Source organism: Piliocolobus tephrosceles, chromosome 1, assembly GCF_002776525.5.
Source record: "Piliocolobus tephrosceles isolate RC106 chromosome 1, ASM277652v3, whole genome shotgun sequence".
NCBI lineage: Eukaryota > Metazoa > Chordata > Mammalia > Primates > Cercopithecidae > Piliocolobus > Piliocolobus tephrosceles.
Window position 1 is genome coordinate 41,241,480 of NC_045434.1, and position 16,763 is coordinate 41,258,242.

General features: G+C 41.6%; 1 protein-coding gene and 1 pseudogene across 1 annotated transcript in view; both read left to right on the forward strand.

The window, feature by feature from the left end:
- Positions 1-16,763, forward strand: part of C1H1orf21 (chromosome 1 C1orf21 homolog) — a 246,586-nt gene that overhangs the window by 170,135 nt on the left and 59,688 nt on the right. The window lies entirely within an intron of this gene.
- The window catches only part of LOC111536867, a 5,205-nt pseudogene continuing 1,488 nt past the window's right edge, over positions 13,047-16,763 (forward strand).

Here is a 16,763-nt window from a genome sequence, read left to right on the forward strand (position 1 = left end):
CATTTTTTTCTTGAGAATATCTGCTGGATTTCCATTAATAATCCTAGGCAAAGAGGTTATTTCATAGGTTGTTTTTAAATGATTTTTTAAACTAATTTAGAATTCACATAAGTTTCATTCTTTTTTTTTTTTTTTTAAACCTACAGAAGTGAGTACCTACTTACTGTTTTTCCTGGCTCTGTGCCATACATGCTGAATGGACTGTCTTACCTTATCTTTACAATCTGGTGGTTAAGGTTCTTATTCCTGTTTTACAGAAAGGCTTAGAAGTCAACTTAATGAGTAATGGGTTGGCCCTTTGGGCACCGTTTGTTGGAATTCAGGTTTTCAGGCTCTTTCTGGGCTATAGACTTTATTCCAGGCTACCTTGTAGCAATCTGTGAGTCCAGCATCATGTTCTGCTGAGACCCAAAGATCCAGGAGCAGCTTAGAGCTGTAGCTAGATCACCAATGGACTCATCACAAAGCATAACTTGACTCTCAGCCGTGGTACTAAATCCCTTTCCCCTCTACCAGAAGATCTATCCCAAGGGCAGGGTAGAAGAGAAAAGATCTTCCAGGACACCAGAGATGGCGTGCCTCACAGGAGGAGAGGAACAAGGTCATTGTTGTTATTCGTTCAGAAAGAAAAGATGGTAAAACTCGGTTACATCTTGCTCAACTGATTTTCTCAGCTTGAAAGAGAATTAACAGACACTAGGCTTAAGGGAATTAAGAATAAATCAAGACGTGAACCATTCCAATGTAGCTGCAGTTTCTGCATTAATGGGATCCTTCTGACAATGCCACAATGGAGAATTATGACACAGGGCCAATTCAGTCATAAACCTTATTCCTCTACCTTCCTTTCTTGCTGGTAATTTTATGCAGCAGGTTGAGAAAGCTACTTTATTCTGAGACAGACTGTATACCAATAATTTTGATAACCTATAATGAGTTCTGTGATGTCTTTTTCTTCTTGTGTCTTTTCCTTCCTGCCTTGATACCAGTAATTTATAAGGGATCTATATAGTTTGAATGTATTTGAGTGACTTCAATAATACTTTAGTTCTACTTTTTTGATATGACCCAAGGAAGCACCAGTAGGTCTCAGACATTTCCCTGTGTTTTAGAAGCCTTAAATCAGTGAGATGAAACCCAATGTCCAGAATTTCAAGCAAAGTAAGGTATGGAGAAAGAAGGTAAAGAAACCATTGGGTGGTTTGGCTAGAGCATAGTAATTGATTGGATATTTTGGTTTTCAAAAATATGAATTACAATAAAATTTTCATGTGTTATTTCAATTTTCAGTAGCAAATAAATGTTTGTATATCCAAACAATACAATTGATGTATTTTAGTGCCTTTAAAAAAGTAAGTGATGGTTTTAACCTCATCTTTTAACTGGCTTATAGTGCCTCATTCATTCATTCATTCAGTGAATAAAACAAACATGAATTCAAGGAAATCCATGTAACAAATGTTTGTAAACTTTATGATCTGTCATTTGTGTTCTAATTTATAGAATAAAATCTAAGTAAATAAAAATGAGGGACAGTCTCTTAAAAATTCGTTATAACTTATTGGCATATGATAGGGTTCTTTTAATTTGATGGTGATGGTTGGAAGATTCTTGAAAATAGAAGTAAAAATTTAGGCTTTCTGTTGTTTACTCTATAGTTCAAAAGTGTGCGCGCATGTGTGTAACAAGAACATACACATTTCTCTGATTCCAGAGACAGCCCTTTATCTGGCTGGCTAGAGTGGTCCCTGTCAGCCCCCAGTCTCTATTATTCTGTTGTAATTTCCTCTTCATACTTGTCACCAGCTGACTTGATATTAGGTATGTTTTTGCTCATTTCTCATTTCCCTTTGCCTTCACTGGAATGGCAGCTTTGTCAGGGCGTAAGTTTTTTGCCATTTTTCCTGCTCAGCACCTAGAACGATGTCTGGCCTATAACTAGCCCTCATTTTCATTTATATGGAATGAATGAATAAACAAATCAGTTTTCTGCCTCTTATCAGCCGTTTGGAACCAGACATCTCCCCTCCATTTTGAGGTCCCTAAGTTATTCCTGGGAAATCTCAGGGACTGGCATCTTCTGCCGGACCTCTGACACCCAAGAAACCATTGGTGGTAGGCAGAGGCCCCTGTGAGCTGCTGTCAGTGTCTGCACTGAGGCAGCCCCTCAGATCCTAAGCTAAGGGCACTGATGTATGTTCACAGCCAGATGCTGCTGATTCTGTCATGGAAGGATCTTCACCGAAGTCCACTCTTCTGTGAAACTGTGCTATGATGTGGGAATAGCACACACTCCACACACACCCTCACACACACACACACACACACAGTCACATGCATGCACTAACACCTGTTACCTTCTTTACCCAGACTCTTGGGCCAGAGCAGCCTTGTGCCCCCAGGTTTTTTCTTTTGGTGAAACTCACTTTCTGGCTTTACTCTCAGGAGCGGGGCAAGGAGTTGGGGGAAGGAGGACTGGAGGTGGGAGGGTTAACTAAATCAGAAGTTCCGAGTGAGGAAGGCTCCCCTCCAACATGGAGGCATTCTTCTGACTTAGCCAAACAAGCTTCTGGCAGGAAAAATAATTTCCCTGGCACAATGTGGTGCCTCATGCCAATTACCTCTGCGAGGATCAGCCCACTGGCCCTCCAGGCCATCTGGACACAAGGGACCCCTGAGGGGATCTCACTGTAGCCACAGGCTAGGACTCCTGCTAGAGGGAGATAAAGCTTTACCACTTCCCTTCCTCTTTGTCCTGAACTGTACTCTAGAACTATCTGTAAGAAATGTCCTAATGGGTAATTGCTCTCTCTTCTCCCTCACCCCCTGACCCCAAACACACACACATACACTGAGAGGCATCCACAGTGTTCACCACAGTATGGATTCTCACAGGGTTTTATTTGGCTTCTTGGCCAAATAAGCTGATACAGGTACTTGTTGGATAACACGGTGGGGTGGGTCAGTAGCAGGGGATTGAGTCAGGCTCCCAGTTTTAGAAAAGGAACCTGCAGTTCCTGCTGGCATGCCCTCATACCAGGTATACTCCTTGCATATTATCAAAGCATATTCAAAAACCCATTCTTGCTTCCAGAGCAAAAAGAATCAGAGAGCCTCTGCTGGTGAAGGAAGTTCTGTTCCAGAAGGCTGGTGACTGTCACGGACCCAGGCAGAGGAGAACAGGAGCCTCTGCCAGAGGCCAGTCCAAGCCAAAGAACGGGAATCAGAGGACAGTCCCCTGATTATTTAAAAACAAAACAGGAAGGAAGGAACCCTCCACCGTCTTGGCCACCATTGTGACCACTGCCCATTAGTTTTTCAGATTTGTGTGGTCAAATCATGATTTTAAATGGAAAATCTTAAAGCTACTGTGTTTTATTTTGGAATTGTTCCGCATGTTGAGGAAGAATGAAGGAAGGGGAAACAGAATCAGACTTCTAAAGAGTGGAAAGGTGATATCTGTATCATATGACCAAGCCTAGGGAAAAACACATGAGCCACACTCACTTTTTGAAAATTTGATCCTTATTGTTAAGGATTATTTTAGAAAGGAAAAGATGAATGGAAGACTGTCTTGGCTTAGAAAACCCATTTCTATTTTTTGTCCAACTGAATCACTCTGATAAAAGCGGCCTGAGCATCACAAGACTTAACTAACCTTTATGTCATTTCCCCTCCCACTCTGTTCCCAAAATGGCTGGTTTTTTTTATATTCATTTTTATCTTGCTCCAAACAATATGTAGTTTCTCCTCATTGACAAACGTTCCATCAACTCATGAATTATTGCTGATTCTTCACATGCATGTGAGCTGCTCCCTGCTCCCACCTTTGCACTATCAGATGGAATTTTCCACGTATATGTCTTAGCCTCCTGACTCTCTTGAATGTCAGTGTGGGGATCATGAACTGTGCCATTATTGTTCTTGTAGTGTTTAGTTAGCCTGAGAAGCTCAATTTATGTTTTTTTAAATTTCAATAGGTTTGGGGGGAACAGGTGGTGTTAACTTACATGGGTAAGTTATTTAGTGGTGATTTCTGAGATTTTGGTGCACCCATCACCCAAGCAGTGTACACTGTACCCATTGTGTAGTCTTTTATCCCTCGCCCCACTCCCACCCTTTCCTCCGAATCCCCGAAGTCCATTGTATCATTCCCATGCCTTTGCCTCCTCATAGCTTAGCTCCCACTTACGAGTGAGAACGTACAATGTTTAGTTTTCTGTTCTTGAGTTACTTCACTTAGAATAATGGTCTCCAGTTCCATCCAGGTTTATGTGAATGCCATTATTTCATTCCTTTTTATGACTGAGTAGTATTCCATGGTATATACATACCACATTTTCTTTATCCACTTGTTGATTGATGGGCAGTTGGGCTGGTTCCATACTTTTGCAATTGCGAATTGTGTGAGAAGTTCAATTTAAAACCTCATCCCCTTTAAGTTTCAGTTTCCATTTAGGAAGTACTTAGATTGATTTTGGTGATCTTTGGTTATGTATTATTTTCAGTTATTTTGTTTTAACATAAAATACCACCACCAGCTGGTTGACCGTACTACCGGATAGTGTAGCTAATGGAGCTCTTCATTCTAGATAAAAATCACTGTGATTTGGGCACAGCTCTGCAGATGTGAAGTGGGGAGTTCCTGTGGAACTTGTCCGGCATATGCAGTTGTCCTTAATGGGTTTCATTACAATAAACCCCTGTCTTTTGTATGAATTCAGGAACATGTTTGTATGCAAAGTCTCATTTATATCCTGCTTTACCGTTTTGGTTTTTGACATGGTAAAGGTGGCTCTCTACAGGCTGAGTTTCTCCAGCTGATTTTCTGTCTCCTCTTACTCACCACTTCTTATTAATTCATTAGCAGCCAGTACAGTAGAAGTCACCTTAGCTTTCTGTTTCCCTTTCCCACAAGCAGCCTCTTCACATCTCCTTCAAAACTCACCAATAAACTTCTACCATGTATGTCACAGAATATAAAATCTTAATGTTCATCAGTAAATTATTCATGATTTCTATGGCCCTGACTTGTGTAATGACTGCTAATGCTTTCAGAACACTTGATCTTGACAAGGTGAAAAATCGTGCTTTTTAAAAAAATTTTCTAGAGTAGTTGCTAGGATTTTTTAAAGCACACCTATCTGATATGCCAGGAATTCCAAAGTCAAAATGTACATAAAACATTAGGTTGTAAGCATCTAGGAATCTTTAGAAAGAAGTTTGGAGGTCAAATGCAGCCATCTACCCAATATAGACTCCCTTTTCCAGCATCCCAGACATAGAGTCCTTTGGCTGCAGATGGCCACTCCTGATGAGAGAGGGAACTCTCGGGTCACCAGGCTGCCCACCTTGGTTGCTGGCCATCTGGGATCCTTCGAGTAAACTTGGGCTAGCTTCTTAAGCTCTCTGTTTCTTTCTCTGAAATAGTGATAATAATAGTAATAGTAGCAATAGCAATAATGGCACTAGTAATACTAATAGTATTTACTCATAGAATTGTTGTAAGTGATAAATCAGTTGATACGTGCAAAACCATTTGGACAATGCCTGGCAAGAGCCACATACTCAGTCCCTGCTAGTTGGTAATACTGGCCCTGTAGGCAGGATTGTGGAGTAGAAGAAAGTGGATAGACCTGAGTCAGAGTGACAAGAATTTGCCAATACCTAGTCCTGTGAACATGAAAATTAAGTTGCTTGATAATTTCTGAGCTTGAGTTTCCTTGACTGTAAAATGTGGATAGGGAGTCCATCCCTAGTATGTACTTGCTGTCGTGATATAGTTTGGATATGTGTCCCCACCCAAATCTAATGTTGAATTGTAATCTCCAGTGCTGGAGGTCAGGCCTGGTAGGAAGTGTTTGGATCATGGGGGAGGATCCGTCATGGCTTGGTGCTACCTTTGCGGTAGTGAGTTATTGCAATATCTGGTCACTTAAAATTGTGTGGCACCTCCTCCCACCCCTACTCTCTCTCCTGCTCCTGCTTTCACCATGTGAAATGCCTATTCCCGCCTCACCTTCTGCCATGAGTAAAAGCTCCCTGAGGCCTCCCCAGAAGGAGATGCAGCTGTGCTTCCTGTACAGCCTGAAGAACCATGAGCCTATTAAACCCCTTTTTTAATAAATTACCTAGTGGCAGGTCCTTTCTCTCTCTCTCTTTCTTTCTCTCTCTTTTCTTTCTTTTTCTCTCTCTTTCTTTTCCTTCCTTCCTTCCTTCCTTCCTTCCTCCCTCCCTCCTTCTCTTCCTCACTCCTTCCCTGCCTTCCTTTCTTTCTTTTCTTTCACATGTTCTGTCACCCAAACTAAAGTGCAGTGGCACAATCATGGTTCACTACAACCTAAGCTTAAGTGATTCTCCTGTCTCAGCCTCCTGAGTAGCTGGGACTATAGGCACATGCCACCATGCCCAGCAAATTTTTGTAATTCTTATAAAGATGAGATTTCATCATGTTGCCTAGGCTGGTCTCTAACTCCTGAGCTCAAGTTATCCACCGCCTCAGCCTTCCAAAGTGCTAGGATGACAGGCGTGAGCCACCATTGCTGGCTAATTTTTGTATTTTTGTTTTTGTAGACACAGGGTCTTACTATGTTCCTCAGGCTGGTCTCAGACTCCTGAGCTCAAGCAGTCATCCCACCTTGACCTCCCAAAGTGCTGGGATTACAGGCGTGAGCCACCGTGCCCAGCCCTCGGGTTTCTCTATAGCAATGCAAGAATGGCCTGATACATGTAGCAAGCGATCAGTAACATGCCAGGTTATTTAAGGGATTAGCAAGAATTCATATAACATTTGTGGTACAGAATAGACGTGCATTAAACAATTATGATTAGTCACATTTTTAGTTGAGAAGATTAAAAAAAGGTTATGTTTGCCCAAGACATAATAGCAATGTGCCTGTCACATTAGTACATAATAGATATTAGATGACTTTGGAGAGTAATTCAGGTTTGGAACTTCTGGAAACCAAAGAAAAGGCCCCGTAAGATCTTTACAAATCTAGAGATTAAAAACCATTTACAGTAACCCACTAGAATGAATAAGATGATGTGTGTCAACTCCAAATTTCTAGTAATTTCAATGACAGCAAAACTGCACTGGTTCATATGAGCCAGAAGAAAAGGCAAATTAGAATATTTTTAAGAAAATTCAAACTTTTCATTTCAAATATTACAATATCCTCCCCCTACCCCTTTCCTGTAAAACCTAATTAGCTAAAAGAATCATTGTTAGGAACCTTTTCTGCAGGTAAAGAAACACCTCGAGTGGAGTGTGGGGAGACGATCAGCTTCCTCCCAGCCATTGACCACAAACACTCCAGACCAGCAAGTCTGGAGGCCCCAAGAACAGGCTCTCCAGAATCCTCCAACGTGACAGGCATGATCCCCAGCTTACCACCTCTGAAAGGTGTCTGTCCCTGGCAAAGATGCCCCTATGAAATTAATTCTTCACTTTACCTTGAATGATTCTTTGATCATGGATTAATGAGATGGTGACTAATGGCAGCTCTGAAATTGCCTGTTTTAATGAATCAATAGGAATTATTTTTAATTAGTACACCAATTATCTATATGTAAATGATGCTCTCTGATATACTTAAGGCCTCTTGAAAGATTTATTTTCTTAATTCTGTTAAGACTCTTGTTTACAATGCTGTTGTGTTCTCTATAAGAAATCCTTTGCTAAGTAAAGGTATATTTCCAGCCTTTGTGGAATAATCCAGTTTTAGCAAGATCATCTTGACAAGGGCATTTACCATATTTAGAATAAATTGCAGAGCAGTGGGTTTGCCTAGCCCAGCCTAAGCCTGCCAGTGCCACAGCAAAAACGCATTTTAATGTGTTGCAGAGCTGGTTCTCTCACCCAACCCACTGCCCTCCTCAAAGACACTCTGATGTACAGCTCCCTCCTCCTCCTAATTTTAAGGCTTCAGGGTGGAGCGGGGGAAGGATACCTACTGAACTTTGCCAAACCACCTTGAGCAGGGCGATAGGCCCCTGGGCTGGTATAATCCAAGTAGACTTTATCTGGATGACAGGGTACTGTCAGTGGTGAGATGAAGCCAAAATCTGGCATTTTAGGATCAGTAGATTTGAATCAAAGGACATAATCAGATCATGTGCCTTAGCCCCAGTACCTCTCAAAGTGCTTTCTCTCCTAAATCTTTTAAAGTTGCTCCCTGAAAAGTAACTTTTGATTCCAAAAGTCTGACTTTGTCTGTTGAACAGATATGTTTCTAGGGTTGTATGCTTGTTTGCTTTGAGTCAGAGTGTTGCTTTGTTGCCTAGGCTGGAGTGCGATGGCGTGATCTCAGCTTACCGCAAACTCTGCCTCCCGGGTTCAAGCAATTCTCCTGCCTCAGCCTCCCAAGTAGCTGGGATTACAAGCACCCACCACCACGCCTGGCTAATTTTTGTATTTTTCGTAGAGACGGGGTTTCACCATGTTGGCCAGGCTGGTCTTTTAGCCAACCTGGTCTCGAACTCCTGACCTCGTGATCCGCTCGCCTTGGCCTCCCAAAGTGGGGTTTTTTAAAACGTGTTCCTTTGGGCCCTTCCCCCCACCCCCAGTTTTCTTTCTTTCTTTAAATAATCTAAGATCATTTTTCACCCACCAAAAGGCCTTTTTTAGGTTTTCTTTTTTTAGCCCATGTACCAGAATAGTAGTTTCAATGTTGCCAACTGCAAAAGGACCTATGTGTTGTGGATGCTGCTGTAAGCTATTTTCAAGAACAAACTAAATGGTTTTAGAAAATAGTACATGGAGTAACTCACGTATTTTCATGGAAAGCAGGAAAACCCCTTTGCCCCAGGGTTCCAGCAGCTGTCAGATCTTCTAATCACAAGCAACAATTATCCTAGACCCGAGAATGGAAAGAAAAAAATTATATTTGATTTAGTAATTTTCAAAGAGTAATTATAACAAATGGTGTTAGGTTGTTCACTCCATCTTTTAAACAGTAGTTATATAGCAGTAGCTCTCCCTGTACCACAGGAATGTTCCCATAAACTTGGATAAACTACATAGGAACAACTCACATTTTCATCTGCACAGTTTATCAGTCAACAAGTGTTCACTGAGTTCCTTTTGCCTAGCACAGCCCTAGCAGCTGCATAAAATATCTGGGCAGCATGTAAAGACATTGCCTCCTACTTCGAGTCATTCACCCCATATGGGAGAAGCGATGTATGAAGCAGCGAGGGAATAATTAAGGCAACATAGTGATATCTTGGTAAGTTGTCATTTGTCTACACAGCGCCTTTCAGCACACACAAATGATTCTCCTTCATTTTCTTTTAAGAAGCAAGTATTAAAAGTGTTGCAAACTTTTAAGTGCTGGACGTAATCATCTTTATTCATTCAAAAAATTTAAGCATTTACTACTAAAATTATTTTGTGTAGCTGTGGCACTGTTCAACAACAAATAATTTTGTAGACCACTAATGAAAGTTCAGAGAAGGATGTATATTTGTACATGTGCTTAATTCCTAATTATATAGACTTTGGGGTAGTTCTGCATATTGTATGACCTTTTATGTTTAACTACATCACATTTTCTATTTTTGACTGAGCCTACGTGACCAAAATTGTGTCAGTTCAGCATAAGCGGTACTCTGCTTTCTAACCTTCCTAGTCCTGTGTATTTTCTGCATCATGATTTATTAACAAGTACTTATGTCATTTAGCTGAATTGTGGAGCAAGAGAGTTAGAGCTAAGATTCCCTGATTGCGAAGGTTTTGGTTCTTTGCTTCCTGTATATTAGAGATTCTGTTAACTACTATGAGACGCACATCTTACCATCATCAATAATGCTCCAGAGACACTGCCACTTTCTTTAGGTTTAACATCTACATTGTGTTATCTTTTAATCACGTTCTTAAATGTGACGGGAGAAAAAACAATGCGTGATAAATGCTTCTGCATGAATAAAAATTAACTGCACATGTAATGAATACAACTTATTTTAAAATGTCTTCTGCAGCAAAATATTGTGTTGGTTAAAAGTTACCAAGCTGAGGTTAAATAGGTTTTAATTAAAAATTACAAGCTCACCCTACCCCAAAGCACTACCACATGCAACTCTAAAAGTGCCAGATGGACAAAAACCTTAAAATTGTTCAACAGCACCCCCTAGCATACATAATTTCAGGCTGTCAGACTAGAAAGCAAATTCCCGGTGTCATTTTTTACATGTCTGGTTACATGGGCACCTTCTTGACATTATTCCTGAATTGAATGTCTGAAGGTAATTATAAGCACAGAATAGTGTAATCTAGCAAAATGATTTCTTGTGAAAATATTTTCAAAATGATTTTACTTGAACTCTAGCTATCCTCTATCCATTGTCTTTGCTTTGGTTGGCTGGTTCAGGGAGATTTTTGTTTTCTTTTGGAACAAGCCATCTAGGAAAGAAAATACAAGGTTGGGGGAAGTTCTTAAAGAAGATTGTGGAAATCCACAAGGTGGATGGAGAATATTTAACTGTCTTTCGTGAATTTTAGGAACACAGTCTTAAGGGTTTGGGATCCTGAGCAGTTTAACCATTCTGTGACTTCGTTTCCTCCTCTATAAAATTGAGAAATGGTAATAGTACTTGTGTTATAAGGCTGTTGTGGTTAGTGTGCACAAAGTAAATTATCAGAGGTGATCAACAGTCATTGTTAGCATTATTTCACCATGGATGCTTGAATGAGGTCAGGATCTACAACCTGGGCTCTGACACTGGAGATACCGGAATTCAAACCCTCTGAGAGACCTTGGGCAAATTGCTGAAACTTGGTTTCCTCATTTCTAACTAGAAGTAATAATAGCAACTACTGCTTACTACTCTAGAGTTAGAATATATATGCAAAGTGCCTAGACTGGACTAGGTGGAAGAGATAGAACACAGCTGTTGGTCTTACAGAATAATAATAATATTTATTTATTTATTTATTTATTGAGACAGAGTCTTGCTCTGCCACCCAGGCTGGAGAGCAGTGGCGTGATCTCAGCTCACTGTAACCTGCTCCTCCCAGGTTCAAGTGATCTCCTGCCTTAGCCTCCCGAGGAGCTGAGACTACAGGAACGCACCACCACACCTGGCTAATTTTTGTATTTTTATTAGAGACCAGGTTTCACCATATTGGCCAGGCTGGTCTTGAACTCCTGACCTCAAGTGATCTGGCCTCAGCCTCCCAAAGTGCTGGGATCACAGGTGTGAGCCACCACACCTGGCCTAATAATAATAATTCTCTAAGGCTAAGAGAACAGGAGACAATAATACTATAACGTTCTCTAAATTGGAAAGCTGAGAGAGTGAAGAGTTGGGTTTCTTAGCAAACCCAAGAAAGCCAGTTATATGTAGAATGAACCAGCGGCTCAGGAATTGCTAGCACTAGGGATCTCTGGAAACCTTAGCTAGAGTCTTTTCTAATTTCAGCCATCACAGGACACAGCGAGTCACCTCTGCCATGTTTCACCTGCTGCTGACATGGCACACAGTCCAGAATTAGAAGGTGAAGTTTGAAAATTCACCTGTTTTCATTCTGCTGCCTACAGAAGTTCCACAGTAGAAAAAGGAAGGAGACCTGGATCAAAGAATAGGCTTTAATTATGCCACTAACAGTATGACCTTCATCAAGTCTTTTACTCTCTCTAGACATTAGTTACCACTAACGTAAAATGAAGGGCTAGACTAGACTACCCTTAAAAGTGCCATCCTTGCTCTCAAACCTCATGATATTAGAACAAAAAAGTATTTCAGGACAAGACGCTGAGGTTGACCTGGTTATTTTTCAGAACAGAATAATATTATATTCTGATGTTATTCATGAGGATAATTAATAGTATCTGAGAATTATTGAATATCCACCATGTTTCAGGTGCTTGCACTATCTTACTTAATCTCATTTGATATAATAATAGTGTTTTGTGAGAGAGATTCTGTTATCTTCGGTCTGCAGATTAAGAAACTAAGGCTCTAAGAGGTTAAGTTACTCACAAACTTTACAAACATTAAGTGGCAGAGCCCTGGTTCTCTAGACCTCACCATGCACCTCTTTTCTGAACTCTGGTGCTTCTCCAGAAAGGTCATCACATTCATTCCAGTTCCTATGGTTGCTTTCAGTTTGTAGTATGACTTTATTACCTCCAACTGGAAAATTAAGTGGGGTGTCCCCCTGTAGAGTGGATTGGCATTGGAGTTATAAACAAGCCAAGTACCGTATTTCTCTCACAAAGTTGGTTTGCTCTGAATTCTCAAAGTCCACAGGCACGTAAAAGGCCTTGCTTGTGTGAAATTACACGTTATTGAAGTCCTGCATGTTAAACCTTTACAGGATCCGTAGTTTTCCATTGTGTCCAAACCTACACAGATCACTGTTGTTCAATAGATTATGTGGCCAATTGTCCTTGGGACTGCAGACTATTTATAAATCTACAGGTAAATATTTTAACCAATCTGTGTGTGTAAATTTTCTGTTTAATGTTGATTTTGGAGTGTATAAAAATAAGGAGAGGACATTTAATAGATGGAATGAAAGAGATAATACATTAAAAGGGGAGGGGAAGCTTAGGGGAAGCTGGGGGTTAGAACTCCTTCCAACTTTTGTTGTACATTGTTTAAAATTGCGGATTAGGGTTATAAATGCTTTTGAGGAAGGTCTCAAGAGAAGATCCCCCAGCCAAGTAGGGAAGGGTACTCCCTGAGAGCAGTTGAGGTGCCCAGGCCAGCTGCTACACTGGCACTGGGAGGAGCCCCACGTTCTGCCATGCCTGCCCCCCTGTTGGCTGCGTGTGCCAGGGGGGTAGTAGAGGTGCCCTACTCAACAGGAAATGACTCCCTGCCACAGTAAACGGGGTCATCTACTGCCCTTTTGGTTTGCTGCCTCGATTTTGCAGGTTGGAGACATTAAGGCATGACGAAACCAAGTGACACACTTCAAATCAGAGCCTAAGGAAGGGTAGTGACACATGTCAAGCATCAGCACAGTCCAGAGCGCGCCATATATATGAGCTTGTTGTTCTCACCTCAACCCTGAGAGGTGGATTTCAGTGTGTCTTTAGATGGCAGGCATTAAGAGAAGAGTCCTAACACACAGCCTCACGTGCTTCCTCTCCAGGGTGGGTTTCCTCTCCAAACCAAGACTGCTTCCCTGGTGTGCCGTAAAAGCACCAGGTTGGTCACAGCTCTTTTAGGGCATAGTATGTAAGGGAAATTTCACCCATGTGGTAGCCAAGAAGTATCAAAAAGGACAAAAACGTCAGAAGAAACCAAGTCATCTGGGACTACTAGATGATTCCTGGCAGGAAAGGCTGGCCGGTGTTGTGATGCTGCGCTGGAGGCTGAACTATGAATGGCTCAAGGTGAAAATTTACAAAGACTAGAGTCTCACATTCAAATGCTTGATAGAGTCAATGTGACAACAGCTGCACCTAAATCTGAGGGGCTGCTTGTCTTCTCCATCCTACTATACCATCTCCTGTCATCAGTGGCTACAGAAATAAGTCCACCTTCTCTGTGAATCAAGGTCCAGATGGCAATCCAAAGACTGTGGGATATGACCTGGGAACCTGAAAAGATGGGAACATCGTCTGTGTACCGTCTACCCATCTGAAAAACATCCCTTAGAAACACAATCAGGTGGCACAGTACGATGAAGTATTCCTTCCAACAGAGCCCTGCCTTCTGCTTCATGAAGGTCGATACTGGTGTGAGCTCACAGTCCGCACCAATAGCATAAGGCACACAATGGCTGTCATCACATTCCATCCCCCCCCAGGAATTAAGTCCAGGGGAGCTCCATGTTCAGGAAGAGACTGTAAAGAAATTTTTCATGAAAGGTCCTGGAACAGTCTATGACTTGACCTCAACTGACTTCCAGGAAAGCACCATGACCCGTTTTCAACCATCATCAGTCCGCCTACTAGCTCTTGTTTGGGGAATCTCATATCTTTAAAGATCTCCTGGGCTTGAAGGTCTGCGTCTCTCCAGATGCCTTTTTCCAGATTAACACTGCTGGTGCAGAGATGCTGTGCTGGATTGGAGGGAAGCTGAGTGGAGTGAACTCTTATCACCATCCTTCTTGCCATCTGCTGTGGAACTGGTGTGATCAGCCTCCCTCTGGCTCAGCACGTTGCAGGTCCTTGGGATTTTGTTGGTGGGGCAGGCAGTGGAGGATGCCAGGCAGACTACAGCCTACAATGGCATCACCAGCTTTGAGTTTCATACTGGTCAAGCAGAGATTTTTCCAGGCTACTAAAGTCAAAGGAAGATGGACAGTCAATTGTTGCTATGGTGAACCCAGCCCGTGCTGAACTGCATTACAAGGAAGTTCAAGCCATTTGAAACTTCAAGGCCCTCCGCACACTAGCTTTTGTTTCCTACATGCCCCAAGATGAAACCACAAGGAATGAACCACACCGAAAGTTCCAGGGGCTAATCTTGAGACAACCAGGCATGAAGACTGAGCTGTGAAATTCTAGAGATGGCCTCAAGGCAGTTAATCCACAACCCAGCCATTGTTGAGATGACACTCAGCTGCAGTCCAGGTGCACCATGACTGAAGACAGCCAGCAGAACAAGACACCCAGACCTTGTACCCAGCACACTCCTGCATACCTCCCATTCCATGTTCATCATTTAAAAACCTCTCTCTAGCCTAAAGTTTGAAGTGATTCCCTTGAGGCTAGAGCCCAGGCATTCTCCTATCTGTTCGCATTTGACAGTGACTTTCCTTTTACCACATACACAAAAAAAAAAAAACTGTGGTAAAACATACATAACATAAAATGTATCATCTTAATCATTTTTGAGAATATAATTCAGTGGCATTAAGTACATTCACATTGTTGTGCAACCATCACCACCATTCATCTCCAGGACTTTTTTCATCTTGCAAAACTTAAACTTTGTACCGATTTAAACACTAACTCCTCCTTCCTCCCTGCCCCCGGTCACTGGCAAGCACCATTCTACTTTCTGTCTCCATGAATTTGACTACTCCAGGCTGCTGTGCGTTTTAGAGAAGTTCTTACATGATGCTATGAGTATTATAAGAGAATAATACTTGGTATTTATTAGCATGACAACCTAAAAGTCTTATGGTGAAAACATATCAAAGATATTTAGAGTAAAATGATGCATGTTAAGCTCTTTTTCTCCTTGAAATAACTTAAAACCTGTTTTTTAAAAAACACCCTGAGGTTCTTATAACTCAGCTTAAAAGTGATGGTGCCCATGCACTGGGGTGACTGCTGTTTCTTGCTCTCTTTTTCTCCCATGGAGCCACAATCGCAATTTTAGTCAAGTGAAAGCACCACTCCTTCCCTTTGATGGTCCTCCATTGTTGTGCGTCAGCTCCAAAGGTCATTCTGCCCTTTCTGTGCCTAGCTTCATTCTGAGTGGGAGTAACATTGCTGAACCGTGTAGCACACAAGTAAAGGAGGACAAATGCTCTTTCGTTCATTCTTCCAGCAAACCTGTATTGAGTGCCTGTCACATTACCTACTATATACAAAGATGGATAAGACATGAACACCATCTTTAGGGGTTTGCATTTTATTAGGTCGAAGCATTTAAAGTAGCCTGTAGTAAGAAGAGACAGATACGTAAACAGATAAGCCAAGGCGTTGGGATAAGTCTCTGCCAAGAACAGGGAGGGAGACAGTCGTTCTACCCAGGACGAGAGGGTGTCAGCATGGTGTTTCCTTTTGCTTTTCTTCACAAGCATGATGGAGTGTGCCATACTACCTTGATAGCTTCTGCAGTTCCTTTTCATAGTCTCTGGAGGAACTGGAGTTGTTCCAGTGATACAGAGCAGTAGAGCAGGTGGTGGTTCGCTAATTTGGACAAGGCAGCAGCAGTTCCCATTGCCACTTGCTTCTCACTTCCATCATCAGTGGTCATTAAGTGAAAGTGTGCACATTTTCTAGAGCGTGGTTGAAAGTCCTTTTGTATACAGATAAGTTGAATTCCGTTACTTGCCTTATACTTTGTCGGAGGCTGAACTTTTCTTTGGAAGGTTAAATGAGGAAATGCTCATTCATTTCTGGATTACAGTATTCTCCTTTCAAATAAAATTACCTAAATAGACAACTACTTAATTTGGGGGGAAAAATAAAATTAAACTCCAGACTGGGTGCAATGGCAGGTGCCTCTGGTCCAAGCTACTTGGGAGGCCGAGGATGGAGATCACCATCCTTGGAGAACTCCAAGGATGGAGTTCTAGGACAGCCTGGGCAATATAGCAAGACTTCCATCTCTAAAAAATAAAATAGATAATAAAACTTTGTACAACACAGAATGATGATAGAAACTGGTTGCAACAGGGTGGTACTGTTTTGAAGACTGGGGCCAGGGATGTCAGAACAGTGAGCTAGGGTTGGTAAAGGACTCACCGTTGTCAGTTCAGGAAGAGGCCATGTGCTGTGGAGAGGACTATGGCATAGCCATATGTCCTAAGCCAAAGCCTACAGAAGCCAAGAATTTAGGACCCTTTAACTGAGTATTCAAAAAGTAGCATGGACACTGCAGTCTGGTCTATCCAAATCATCCTCGGAACTGCAGTTTCCTCTTGACAATAGATAAAGGATATTTATTTGAGGGAAAAGCTGCCACTTAGTTACATAATATCATTCTGCCTTGGTTACCCTGGAACAAGGAATTAGGTAGAGGTGGCAAACAAATTTTATACTATATTAAATAAGATTTAAATATATATTTTTCAGGCACAACTTTTTAATTTTTTTATTTTCTTTTTTTTTTTTTTTTTTTTTTTTTTT